The 12,700-nt window shown below is 33.1% G+C and overlaps 1 long non-coding RNA gene across 1 annotated transcript; it reads left to right on the top strand.

Moving 5' to 3' along the window:
- The first annotated feature begins 5,104 nt into the window (after positions 1 to 5,104).
- On the top strand, positions 5,105 to 12,075 carry LOC131727242 (uncharacterized). Its single transcript, XR_009322049.1, has 7 exons — positions 5,105 to 5,307; positions 6,218 to 6,391; positions 6,860 to 6,956; positions 8,692 to 8,865; positions 9,339 to 9,435; positions 11,209 to 11,382; positions 11,841 to 12,075. It is a non-coding gene; the product is annotated as an uncharacterized LOC131727242 (long non-coding RNA).
- Positions 12,076 to 12,700: the final 625 nt, after the last annotated feature.

Here is a 12,700-nt window from a genome sequence, read left to right as displayed (position 1 = left end):
ATCTTCTAAACGTTGGATTCCTATGCAAGAAATGTGAATATTCCTATACTGGTACAGTAAAGGGCATGGCACCATATTTAATATTTTCTGTACAACTGTGCCGTTTGAGTTTCTGTCCACAAGCGCACAGTAATCACAGCACTGTGATAGCTATGGCTCTGCATTTGATTACTGGGGGAAAGGAACCATGGCCACAGTGACATCTGGTAAGAAACCTAAAGATTTATTTTCTCATTTCTAATTCCAAAACATTAATTTAACTGTTAATTTTATTTTATAGCACCTACGATATATGCGGTAACACCTTACATGGAGTATCTGGACACGTGTATTTTCTATGTAACTATTATGTAAATACACAGTAATTATAGATTCTCAAAGGAAAGTGTTATCATATATCCATTGTGTGTCCCTTTAGCATTTAGACAGCGTTTAGAAGTGTAGCAACGATGACTGTGAGTTAATGACCATATTATTCCATGAAGTGAATCACTGTGATAGCTATGAGTACTTCGATTACTAGGTACAAGGCACCCAGATAACCGTCTACTCGGGTAAGACTACAGAGAAATGAACTCTTAACCTTACATGTATTCAGAAGGTTTGTATTGCATTTTTAAATTGGAAGTTTAAACTAGGAGGAAGTGTAGATTATAAAACACGTGTCTTGATCAGTAACAGCATTTTGTTTTAAACGCAATAAGTTGCAAAAAAAAACTATAATTAAACTGTAGACTGTTACAAAAAAAGAAACATTATAGAAAAAGTAGCCTTTTGGTTTGCAGTGTAACAATATATTATTAGTAGTTTTACCAACGATTGATAAGAGGTTTTGTTTTGTAATGTATTTTATTAAACACAAAATATTTTAACAATCTATAAGAGCCAACTCTCTCTCTCTCTCTCTCTCTCTCTCTCTCTCTCTCTCTCTCTCTCTCTATATATATATATATATATATATATATATATATATATATAAGGCTGATGTTGGAATATGGAGATCACAAGTTATTGTTAAGATACAAACACAAATGGGGTGTCCTTTACATAAAACCTTAACAGTTTATGTATGGGTAATGTAGAATTATGTTTTACAAAAAGCAATGTTGAACTTTTTCAATCGTTACTAGATTGAAGAAACAAGGGTATGTTTAATGTAATCGGTGCTGCCAGATTACTGCGGGTAAGGGCTTTTTGTTATTGAGTGTATCACTGTGATACAGTAGCGGGTGGGGTGGCACAGTGATATAATACCGTACAAAAACCTACAGCATGTAATACGGGAAGCAAATTGCTTTCTGACATAAACTACTGAAACTGAACTCCCCTTCCTCCCCACAGATTCAGAGTTTGATAGAATAATTCATAGTTGTTGTTCTTTTGTTTAAATATTTATTATTTACACTTTTTACATTTTTGCACAGGTCTTCTAGCTGGGATAGGAATCTCTGCAAAGAATAGAACACTTGGATATTCTCATCTAAATCCAGAACCTGGGATTCTGCTTCTAAACAAAAATGGGTCAAATTAGATTACTTATGAAGGCTGTGAGACAGAATATAAATTATTGCTGGCATTGTAAAGAGAAGAAACTACAGGTCAGAAAAATACTATTTATTTGATTAAGATTACTGTCTGTAGACAAATGAATGAACTTTAGATACCCATCAATCAATGTACTTAATGTGTAAATCAATGTGCACGATATAACCCGAACCCTAACCCTTTTCTAATACAATTGTATACTTATTGTGCAAAATGATTTACACATTAAGTACATTATAACTATGCATAATAACATTGTCATTATGTGTAAGTGCACGTGTATTTACTAAATAACTACTCTGTAAATACACATTAAATGGAGTGTTGCTCTGAAAGCATTGTAAAGCATAGGTAGGCATTGTCAACAATAACATGGCAAACCAGGGTAAACTGTGGTAAATGCATGTTATAACCATTGGAAAAGCATGAGAAAACTGCAGAATTACAGTGGCAAACTTTTAAATGGGATCATACCTTACTTTACAAACAGAGGAACACTTGTGCTGTGCAGGACATCTTAATGATAAAAGTCTGCCCTCCCCTCCAGCAAGTGTTCACAAGGCTTTAGACATTTCAAAAGAAACTTAATACGTATTTATGAAAGATTTATAAAGATTCTTCTTGTGAAGAGATAACAATAGATTTCTCTCTCTCTTGGGATATTATTTTTTCCTAGGAGCTCTTAATACAGTACTTTAGTGCTCACTGAAGTGTGTCAATTTTTTTTTTTAATTTCACACTGAGAAAGCAGCAGTGATCATGATTATTAAATGCTATTTCAGAATGTAGCTTGTCTTACTTTATGTGCCAGTCAGCAACAGGAACTCCACATTGTGATAACTGGTACTTTGATTACTGGGGTAAAGGCACTCAGGTCACCGTCACTTCTGGTAAGTGCATTCTAAACTATTATTATTATTATTATTATTATTATTATTATTATTATTATTATTATTATTATTAATGTGAGGTCTTTATGCCAAACTTAAATTAGTACACTTTTGTGAAATGAAAAATGGATACAAGACTAAATAAAATCAACTCAGAATATTAAGGCTACCTAAATAGTGTGTTACTACCTTTAGTAACATTTTCTTTTCCTTTCATAAAAAAAAATGTGTTTGCGCTTTGATGTAAAAATACTTAATTTTGCAAATAGATAGTACCAATGCAGGCACTGCAAGAAAAACATCTACAAGTATAATGCCATCTATATAATGAACAGGTTAAAATAATTATACTTAAAAACATAGAATAGCAAACACATGCATGTTCATAGAAAAAATTCAAACAAAGCATAACAAAGTACACCAAAAAATAAAATACAAATATATGATATTCTAAACGTTGCATTCCTATGTGAATGTGAATGTGAATATGTGAATGTGAATATTCCTATACTGGTACAGAAAAGGGCATGGCACCATATTTAATATTTGCTGTACAACTGTGCTGTTTGAGTTTCTGTCCACAAGTGCACAGCAACCACAGCACTGTGATAGCTATGGCTATGCATTCGATTACTGGGGGAAAGGAACCGTGGTCACAGTGACATCTGGTAAGAAACCTAAAGATTTATTTTCTCATTTCCAGTTCCGAAACATTCATTTAAATATGAATTTTATTTTAAAGCAACTACGATATATGCGGTAACACTTTACATGGAGTCTCTAATTAATTACACATAATAACAATGTTATTATGCATAGTTACAATGTACTTAATGTGTATATATTTATTGCATAATATAACCCAAACCGTAACCCTAACCCTTTTTCTGATAAAATTGTGTAACCCTTAAGTACATTGTAATGATGCATAATAACATTGCAATTGTGTGTAAGGACACATGTATTTTCTATGTAATTAGAATGTAAATACACAGTAATTAGAGATACTCAATATAAGGTGTTATCATATATGCATTGTGTGTCCCTCTAGCATTTAGACAGTGTGTAGAAGTGTAGCAACGATGTGTGTGAGTTAATGATCATATTATTCCATGAAGTGAATCACTGTTATATATATGAGTACTTCGATTACTGGGGACAAGGCGAGTAAGTCTACGGAGAAATGAACTCTTAACCTAACATGTATTCAAAAGACTTGTATTGCATTTTATAATTGGAAGTTTAAACTAGGATGAAGGGTAGATTATAAAACTGTACACTGTTACAAAAAAGAAACATTATAGAAAAAGAAGCCTATTGCTTTGCAGTGCAACAATATATTATTTTAAAATATTTTAATATTTGATAATGTAAGCACCAACTTCCCTATATATATATAAGACCGGTGTTGGAATATGGGGATCACAAGTTAGTGTTAAGATACAAACACAAATGGGGTGTCTTTTACATAAAACCTTAACATTTTATGTCTGGGTAATGTAGAACTATATTTTACAAAAAGCAATGTTGAACTTTTTCAGTCGTTACTAGATTGAAGAAACAACGGTATGTTTAATGTAATCAGTGCTGCCAGATTACTGCGGGTAAGGGCTTTTTGTTATGGAGTGTATCACTGTGATACTACAGTAGCTACGGTGGCACAGTGATATAATACCGTACAAAAACCTACTGCATGTAATACGGGAAGCACATTGCTTTCTGACATAAACTACTGAAACTGAACTCCCCTTCCTCCCCACAGATTCAGATTTTAATAGAAAAATTTCAAGTTGTTGTTGTTTTCTTTAAACATTTATTATTTACACTTTCTTCATTTTTGCACAGGTTTTCTCGCTGGGATAGGAATCTCTGCAAAGAATAGAACACCTGGATATTCTCATCTAAATCCGGAACCTGGGATTCTGCTTCTAAACAAAAACAGGTCAAATTAGATTACATATGAAGACTGTGAGAAAGAATATCAATTATTGCTGGCATTGTAAAGAGAAAAAACTACAGGTTAGAAAAATACTATTTATTTGATTATGATTATTGTATGTAGACAGATGAATGAACTTTAGATACCCAACAATCAATGTACTTAAAGTGTTAAAGAATGTGCACGATATAACCCGAACCCTAACCCTTTTCTGATACAATTGTATACTTATTGTGCAAAATGATTTACACATTAAGTACATTATAACTATGCATAATAACATTGTCATTATGTGTAAGTGCACGTGTATTTACTAAATAACTACTCTGTAAATACACAGTAATTAAAGACATTTCATGGAAAATGTTGCCGTGAAAGCATTGTAAAGCATAGGTAAGCATTGTCAACAATAACATGGCAAACCAGGGTAAACTGTGGTAAATACATGTTATAACCATTGGAAAAGCATGAGAAAACTGCAGAATTACAGTGGCAAACTTTTAAATGGGATCATACCTTACTTTACAAACAGGGGAACACTTGTGCTGTGCAGGACATCTTAATGATAAATGTCTGAACTCCCCTCCAGCAAGTGTTCACAAGGCATTAGCCATTTCAAAAGAAACTTAGTACGTATTTATGAATGATTTATAAAGATTCTTCATGTGAAGAGATAACAATAGATTTCTCTGTCTCTTGGGATATTGTTTTTCCCTAGGTGCTCTTCATACCGTACTTTAGTGCTCACTGAAGTGTGTCAAGTTTTTTCTATTTATTTCACACTGAGAAAGCAGCAGTGATCATGAATATTAAATGCTATTTCGGAATGTAGCTTGTCTTACTTTATGTGCCAGTCAGCAACAGGAACTCCACATTGTGATAACTGGTACTTTAATTACTGGGGTAAAGGCACTCAGGTCACCGTCACTTCTGGTAAGTGCATTCTAAACTATTATCTGTTATCTTTAGCATGTAGACAGCATTTAGAAGTTTAGCAACGATGAGTGTGAGTTAATGACCATATTATTCCATGAAGTAAATCACTGTGATAGATATGAGTACTTCGACTACTGGGGACAAGGCACCCAGATCACCGTCTCCTCGGGTAAGTCTACAGAGAAATGAACTCTTAACCTAACCTGTATTCAGAAGGTTTGTATTGCATTTTTAAATTGGAAGTTTAAACTAGGAGAAGGGTAGATTATAAAAAATGTGTTTTGATCAGTAACACCATTTTGTTTTAAATACAATAAGTTGCAAAAAAGCTATAATTAAACTGTACACTGTTACAAAAAAGAAACATTATTAAAAAAGTAGCCTATTGGCTTGCAGTTTAAAAATATATTATTTTAAAATATTTTAAAATGCGATAATATAAGCGCCAACTTCCCTATACAAGGCCGGTGTTGGAATATTGAGATCACAAGTTAGTGCTAATATATAAACACAAATAGTGACTCTTTTACACAAAAACCTTAAAAGTTTATGTATGGGTAATGTAGAACTGTGTTTTACAAAAAGCAATGTTGAACTTTTTCAATCGTGACTAGATTGAAAAAACAAGGGTATGTTTAATGTAATCAGTGCTGCCAGATTACTGCGGGTAAGGGCTTTTTGTTATGGAGTGTATCACTGTGATACAGCGGTAACTTGGTGGCACAGTGATATAATACCATACAAAAACCTACAGCATGTAATACGGGAAGCACATTGCTTTCTGACATAAACTACTGAAACTGAACTCCCCTTCCTCCCCACAGATTCAGATTTTGATAGAACCATTCATAGTTGTTGCTGTTTTGTTTAAACATTTATCATTTACACTTTTTGCATTTTTGCACAGGTTTTCTCGCTGGGATAGGAATCTCTGCAAAGAATAGAACACTTGGATATTCTCATCTAAATCCAGAACCTGGGATTCTGCTTCTAAACAAAAATGGGTCAAATTAGATTACATATGAAGATTGTGTGAAAGAATTTGAACTATTGCTGGCATTGTAAAGAGAAGAAACTACAGGTCAGAAAAATACTATTTATTTGATTATGGTTACTGTCTGTAGACAAATGAATGAATTTTAGATACCCAACAATCAATGTACTTAATGTGTATATCAATGTGCATGATATAGCCCGAACCCTAACCCTGATCCCCCTAACCCTAACTCTTTTCTGATACATTTGTGTAATTATCGTGCAAGATGATTTACACATTAAGTACATTATAACTATGCATAATAACATTGTCATTATGTGTAAGTGCACATGTTTTTACCAAACAACTACTCTGTAAATACCCAGTAATTAGAGACACTTCACAGGAAGTGTTGCCGTGAAAGCATTGTAAAGCATAGGTAAGCATTGTCAAGAATAACATGGCAAACCAGGGTAAACTGTAGAAAATGCATATTATAACCATTCGTAAAGCATGAGAAAACTGCAAAATTACAGTGGCAAACATTTACATGGGATCATACCTTACAAACAGGGGAACACTTGTGCTGCGCAGGACGTCTTCTTGATAAAAGTCTGCCCTCCCCTCCAGCAAGTGTTCACAATGCCTTAGCCATTTCAAAAGAAACTTAGTAAGTATATATGAAAGATTTATAAAACTTTCTTCATCTGAAGAGTTAACATATATGTCTCTTCTGATATTATTTTTTTTCCTAGGGGCTCTTAACAGCGTACTTTAGTGCTCACTGAAGTGTGAGAAGATTTTTTACTTTTTAAAAACTTATACAAAACTAAATAAAATACAAAACTCAAAATATTAAGGGTTCCTAAATAGTTTGTTCCTAGCTTTAGTAACATTTCCTTTTCCTTTCATCTAAAAAAGTGTTTGAGATTTGATGTAAAAATACTTGATTTTGCAAATAGATAAACATTGGATTCTTATGCAAGAAATGTGAATATTCCAATACCGGTACAGTAAAGGGCATGGCACCATATTTAATATTTGCTGTACAACTGTGCCATTTGAGTTTTTGTCCACAAGCACACAGCAACCACAGCACTGTAATAGCTATGGTAATGCATTCGATTACTGGGGGAAAAGAACCATGGTCACAGTGACATCTGGTAAGAAAACTAAAGATTTATTTTCTCATTTCCACTTCCGAAAAAATTCATTTAACTGTTGATTTTATTTTAAGGCACCTACAATATATGCGGTACCACTTTACATGGAGTCTCTAATTACTTACACAATTACAATGCTATTATGCATAGTTACAATGTACTTATTATGTATATATATTTCTTGCATAATATAACCCAAACCGTAACCCTAACCCTTTTCTGATACAATTGTGTACCAGTTAGGTACATTGTAACTATGCATAATAACATTGCAATTCTGTATAAGGACACTTGTATTTTCTATGTAACTACTATGTAAATACACAGTAATTAGAGATACTCAATGGAAAGTGTTATCATATATCCATTGCGTGTTTAGAAGTTTAGCAACGATGAGTGTGAGTTAATGACCATATTATTCCATGAAGTGAATCACTGTGATAGCTATGAGTACTTCGACTACTGGGGACAAGGCACCCAGATCACCATCTCCTCAGGTAAGTCTACAGAGAAATGAACTCTTAACCTTGCATGTATTCAGAAGGTTTGTATTGCATTTTTAAATTGGAAGTTTAAACCAGGAGGAAGGGCAGATTACAAAACATGTGTTTTGATCAGTAACACCATTTTGTTTTAAATACAATAAGTTGCAAAAAAACTATAATTAAACTGTACACTGTTACAAAAAAGAAACATTTTAAAAAAAGTAGCCTATTGGCTTGCAGTGTAACAATATATTATTTTAAAATATTTAAAAATGTGATAATATAAGTGCCAACTTCCCTATATATATATATATATATATATATATACTGTGATCACAAGTTAGTGTTAATATATATACACAAATAGTGTCTCATTTACACAAAAACCTTATCATTTTATGTATGGTTAATGTAGAACTGTGTTTTACAAAAAGCAATGTTGAACTTTTTCAATCGTTACTAGATTGAAGAAACAAGGGTATGTTTAATGTAATCAGTGCTGCCAGATTACTGCGGGTAAGGGCTTTTTGTTATGGAGTGTATCACTGTGATACAGCGGTAACTACGATGGCACAGTGATATAATACCATACAAAAACCTACTGGATGTAATACGGGAAGCACATTGCTTTCTGACATAAACTACTGAAACTGAACTCCCCTTCCTCCTCACAGATTCAGATTTTGATAGAACAATTCATAGTTGTTGTTGTTTTCTTTAAACATTTATTATTTACACTTTCTTCATTTTTGCACAGGTTTTCTCGCTGGGAAAGGAATCTCTGCAAAGAATAGAACACTTGGATATTCTCATCTAAATCCGGAACCTGGGATTCTGCTTCTAAACAAAAATGGGTCAAATTAGATTACATATGAAGACTGTGTGAAAGAATTTGAAATATTGCTGGCATTGTAAAGAGAAGAAACTACAGGTCAGAAAAATACTATTTATTTGATTATGATTACTATCTGTAGACAAATGAATGAACTTTAGATACCCATCAATCAATGTACTTAATGTGTAAATCAATGTGCATGATATAACCCAAACCCTAACCCTGATCCCCCGAACCCTAACTCTTTTCTGATACAATTGTGTAATTATTGTGCAAGATGATTTACACATTAAGTACATTATAACTATGCATAATAACATTGTCATTATGTGTAAGTGCACATGTATTTACTAAATAACTACTCTGTAAATACACAGTAATTAGAGACACTTCATGGAAAGTGTTGCGGTGAAAGCATTGTAAAGCATAGGTAAGCATTGTCAAGAATAACACGGCAAACCAGGGTAAACTGTAGAAAATGCATATTATAACCATTCATAAATCATGAGAAAACTGCAAAATAACAGTGGCAAACATTTACATGGGATCATACCTTACTTTACAAACAGGGGAACATTTGTGCTGCGCAGGACGTCTTCTTGATAAAAGTCTGCCCTCCCCTCCAGCAACTGTTCACAATGCCTTAGCCATTTCAAAAGAAACTTAGTAAGTATATATGAAAGATTTATAAAACTTTCTTCATCTGAAGAGTTAACATATATGTCTCTTCTGATATTTTTTGTCCTAGTGGCTCTTAACAGCGTACTTTATTGCTCACTAAAGTGTGAGAAGATTTTTTTTTTACTTTTTAACAACTTATACAAAACTAAATAAAATACAAAACTCAGAATATTAAAGGTACCTAAATAGTTTGTTCCTAGCTTTAGAAACATTTCCTTTTCCTTTCATCTAAAAAAGTGTTTGAGCTTTAAAAATATTTGATTTTGCAAATAGATAGTACCAATGCAGGCACTGCAAGAAAAACATCCACAAGTATAATGCCATCTATATCATAAACAGGTTAAAATAATTATTCTTAAAAACATAGAATAGCAAACACATGCATGTTCATAGAAAAAATTCAAACAAAGCATAACAAAGTGCACCAAAAAATAAAATACAGACATATGATATTCTAAACGTTGGATTCCTATGCAAGAAATGTGAATATTCCTATACTGGTACAGTAAAGGGCATGGCACCATATTTAATATTTTCTGTACAACTGTGCTGGTTGAGTTTCTGTCCACAAACGCACAGCAACCACAGCACTGTGATAGCTATGGCAATGCATTCGATTACTGGGGGAAAGGAACCATGGTCACAGTGACATCTGGTAAGAAACCTAAAGATTTAATTTCTCATTTCTAATTCCAAATCATTACCTTACATGGAGTATCTGGACAAATGTATTTTCTATGTAACTAGTATGTAAATACACAGTAATTAGAGATTCTCAATGGAAAGTGTTATCATATATCCATTGCGTGTCCCTTTAGGCTTTAAACAGCGTTTAGAAGTTTAGCAACGATGAGTGTTAGTTAATGACCATATTATTCCATGAAGTGAATCACTGTGATAGCTATGAGTACTTCGATTACTGGGGACAAGGCACCCAGATCACCATCACCTCGGGTAAGTCTACGGAGAAATGAACTCTTAACCTAACATGTATTTAGAAGGTTTGTATTGCATTTTTAAATTGGAAGTTTAAACTAGGAGGAAGGGTAGATTACAAAACACTTGTCTTGATCAGTAACACCATTTTGTTTTAAACGCAATAAGTTGCAAAAAACCTATAATGAAACTGTACACTGTTACAAAAAAGAAACATTGCAGAAAAAGTAGCCTTTTGGTTTGCAGTGCAACAATATATTATTAGTAGTTTTATCAACGATTGATAAGAGGTTTTGTTTTGTAATGTATTTTATGCAACACAAAATATTTTAACATGCCATAACATAAAAGCCAACTTCCCTATATATATATATGGCTGATGTTGGAATATGGAGATCACAAGTTAGTGTTAAGATACAAACACAAATGGGGTGTCCTTTACATAAAACCTTATCATTTTATGTATGGGTAATGTAGAACTGTGTTTTACAAAAAGCAATGTTGATCTTTTTCAATCGTTACTAGATTGAAGAAACAAGGGTATGTTTAATGTAATCAGTGCTGCCAGTTTACTGCGGGTAAGGGCTTTTTGTTATGGAGTGTATCACTGTGATACTACAGCAGTAGCTATGGTGGCACAGTGATATAATACCGTACAAAAACCTACTGCATGTAATACGGGAAGCACATTGCTTTCTGACATAAACTACTGAAACCGAACTCCCCTTCCTCCCCACAGATTCAGATTTTAATAGAAAAATTTCAGGTTGTTGTTCTTTTGTTTAAACATTTATTATTTACACTTTTTGCATTTTTGCACAGGTTTTCTCGCTGGGAAAGGAATCTCTGCAAAGAATAGAACACTTGGATATTCTCATCTAAATCCGGAACCTGGGATTCCGCTTCTAAACAAAAATGGGTCAAATTAGATTACATATGAAGACTGTGAGAATGAATATGAATTATTGCTGGCACTGTAAAGAGAAGAAAATACAGGTCAGAAAAATACTATATATTTGATTATGATTACTGTCTGTAGACAGATGAATGAACTTTAGATACCCATCAATCAATGTACTTAATGTGTAAATCAATGTGCACGATATAACCCAAACCCTAACCCCAACCATTTTTTGATACAATTGTGTTCTTTTTGTGCAAAATGATTTACACGTTAAGTACATTATAACTATGCATAATAACATTGTCATTATGTGTAAGTGCACGTGTATTTACTAAATAACTACTCTGTAAATACACAGTAATTAGAGACACTTCATGGAAAGTGTTGCGGTGAAAGCATTGTAAACCATAGGTAAGCATTGTCAAGAATAACACGGCAAACCATGGTAAACTGTAGAAAATGCATATTATAACCATTCGTAAAGCATGAGAAAACTGCAAAATTACAGTGGCAAACATTTATATGGGATCATACCTTACTTTACAAACAGGGGAACACTTGTGCTGCGCAGGACGTCTTCTTGATAAAAATCTGCCCTCCCCTCCAGCAACTGTTCACAATGCCTTAGCCATTTCAAAAGAAACTTAGGAAGTATATATGAAAGATTTATAAAATATTATTCATCTGTAGAGTTAACATATATGTCTCTTCTGATATTATTTTTTTCCTAGGGGCTCTTAACAGTGTACTTTAGTGCTCACTGAAGTGTGAGAAATGTTTTTACTTTTTAACAACTTATACAAAGCTAAATAAAATACAAAACTCAGAATGTTAAGGGTACCTAAATAGTTTGTTCCTAGCTTTAGTAACATTTCCTTTTCCTTTCATCCAAAAAAGTGTTTGAGCTTTGATGTAAAAATACTTGATTTTGCAAATACATAGTACCAATGCAGGCACTGCAAGAAAAACATCCACAAGAATAATGCCATCTATATCATAAACAGGTTAAAATAATTACACTTAAAAACATAAAATAGGAAACACATGCATGTTCATAGAAAAAATTCAAACAAAGCATAACAAAGTGCACCAAAAAATATAATACAAATATATGATATTCTAAACGTTGGATTCCTATGCAAGAAATGTGAATATTCCTATACCGGTACAGTAAAGGGCATGGCACCATATTTAATATTTGCAGTACAACTGTGCTGTTTGAGTTTCTGTCCACAAGCGCACAGCAACCACAGCACTGTGATAGCTATGGCTATGAATTCAATTACTGGGGGAAAGGAACCATGGTCACAGTGACATCTGGTAAGAAAACTAAAGATTTATTTTCTCATTTCCTGAACCGAAACATTCATTTAAATATTAATTTTATTTTAAAGCAACTACGATATATGC

This window comes from Acipenser ruthenus, unplaced genomic scaffold (assembly GCF_902713425.1).
Source record: "Acipenser ruthenus unplaced genomic scaffold, fAciRut3.2 maternal haplotype, whole genome shotgun sequence".
Classification (NCBI taxonomy): Eukaryota; Metazoa; Chordata; class Actinopteri; order Acipenseriformes; family Acipenseridae; genus Acipenser; species Acipenser ruthenus.
The sequence above is the reverse complement of the archived record's forward strand: the minus strand, read 5'-3'. Positions and strand labels throughout refer to the sequence as shown.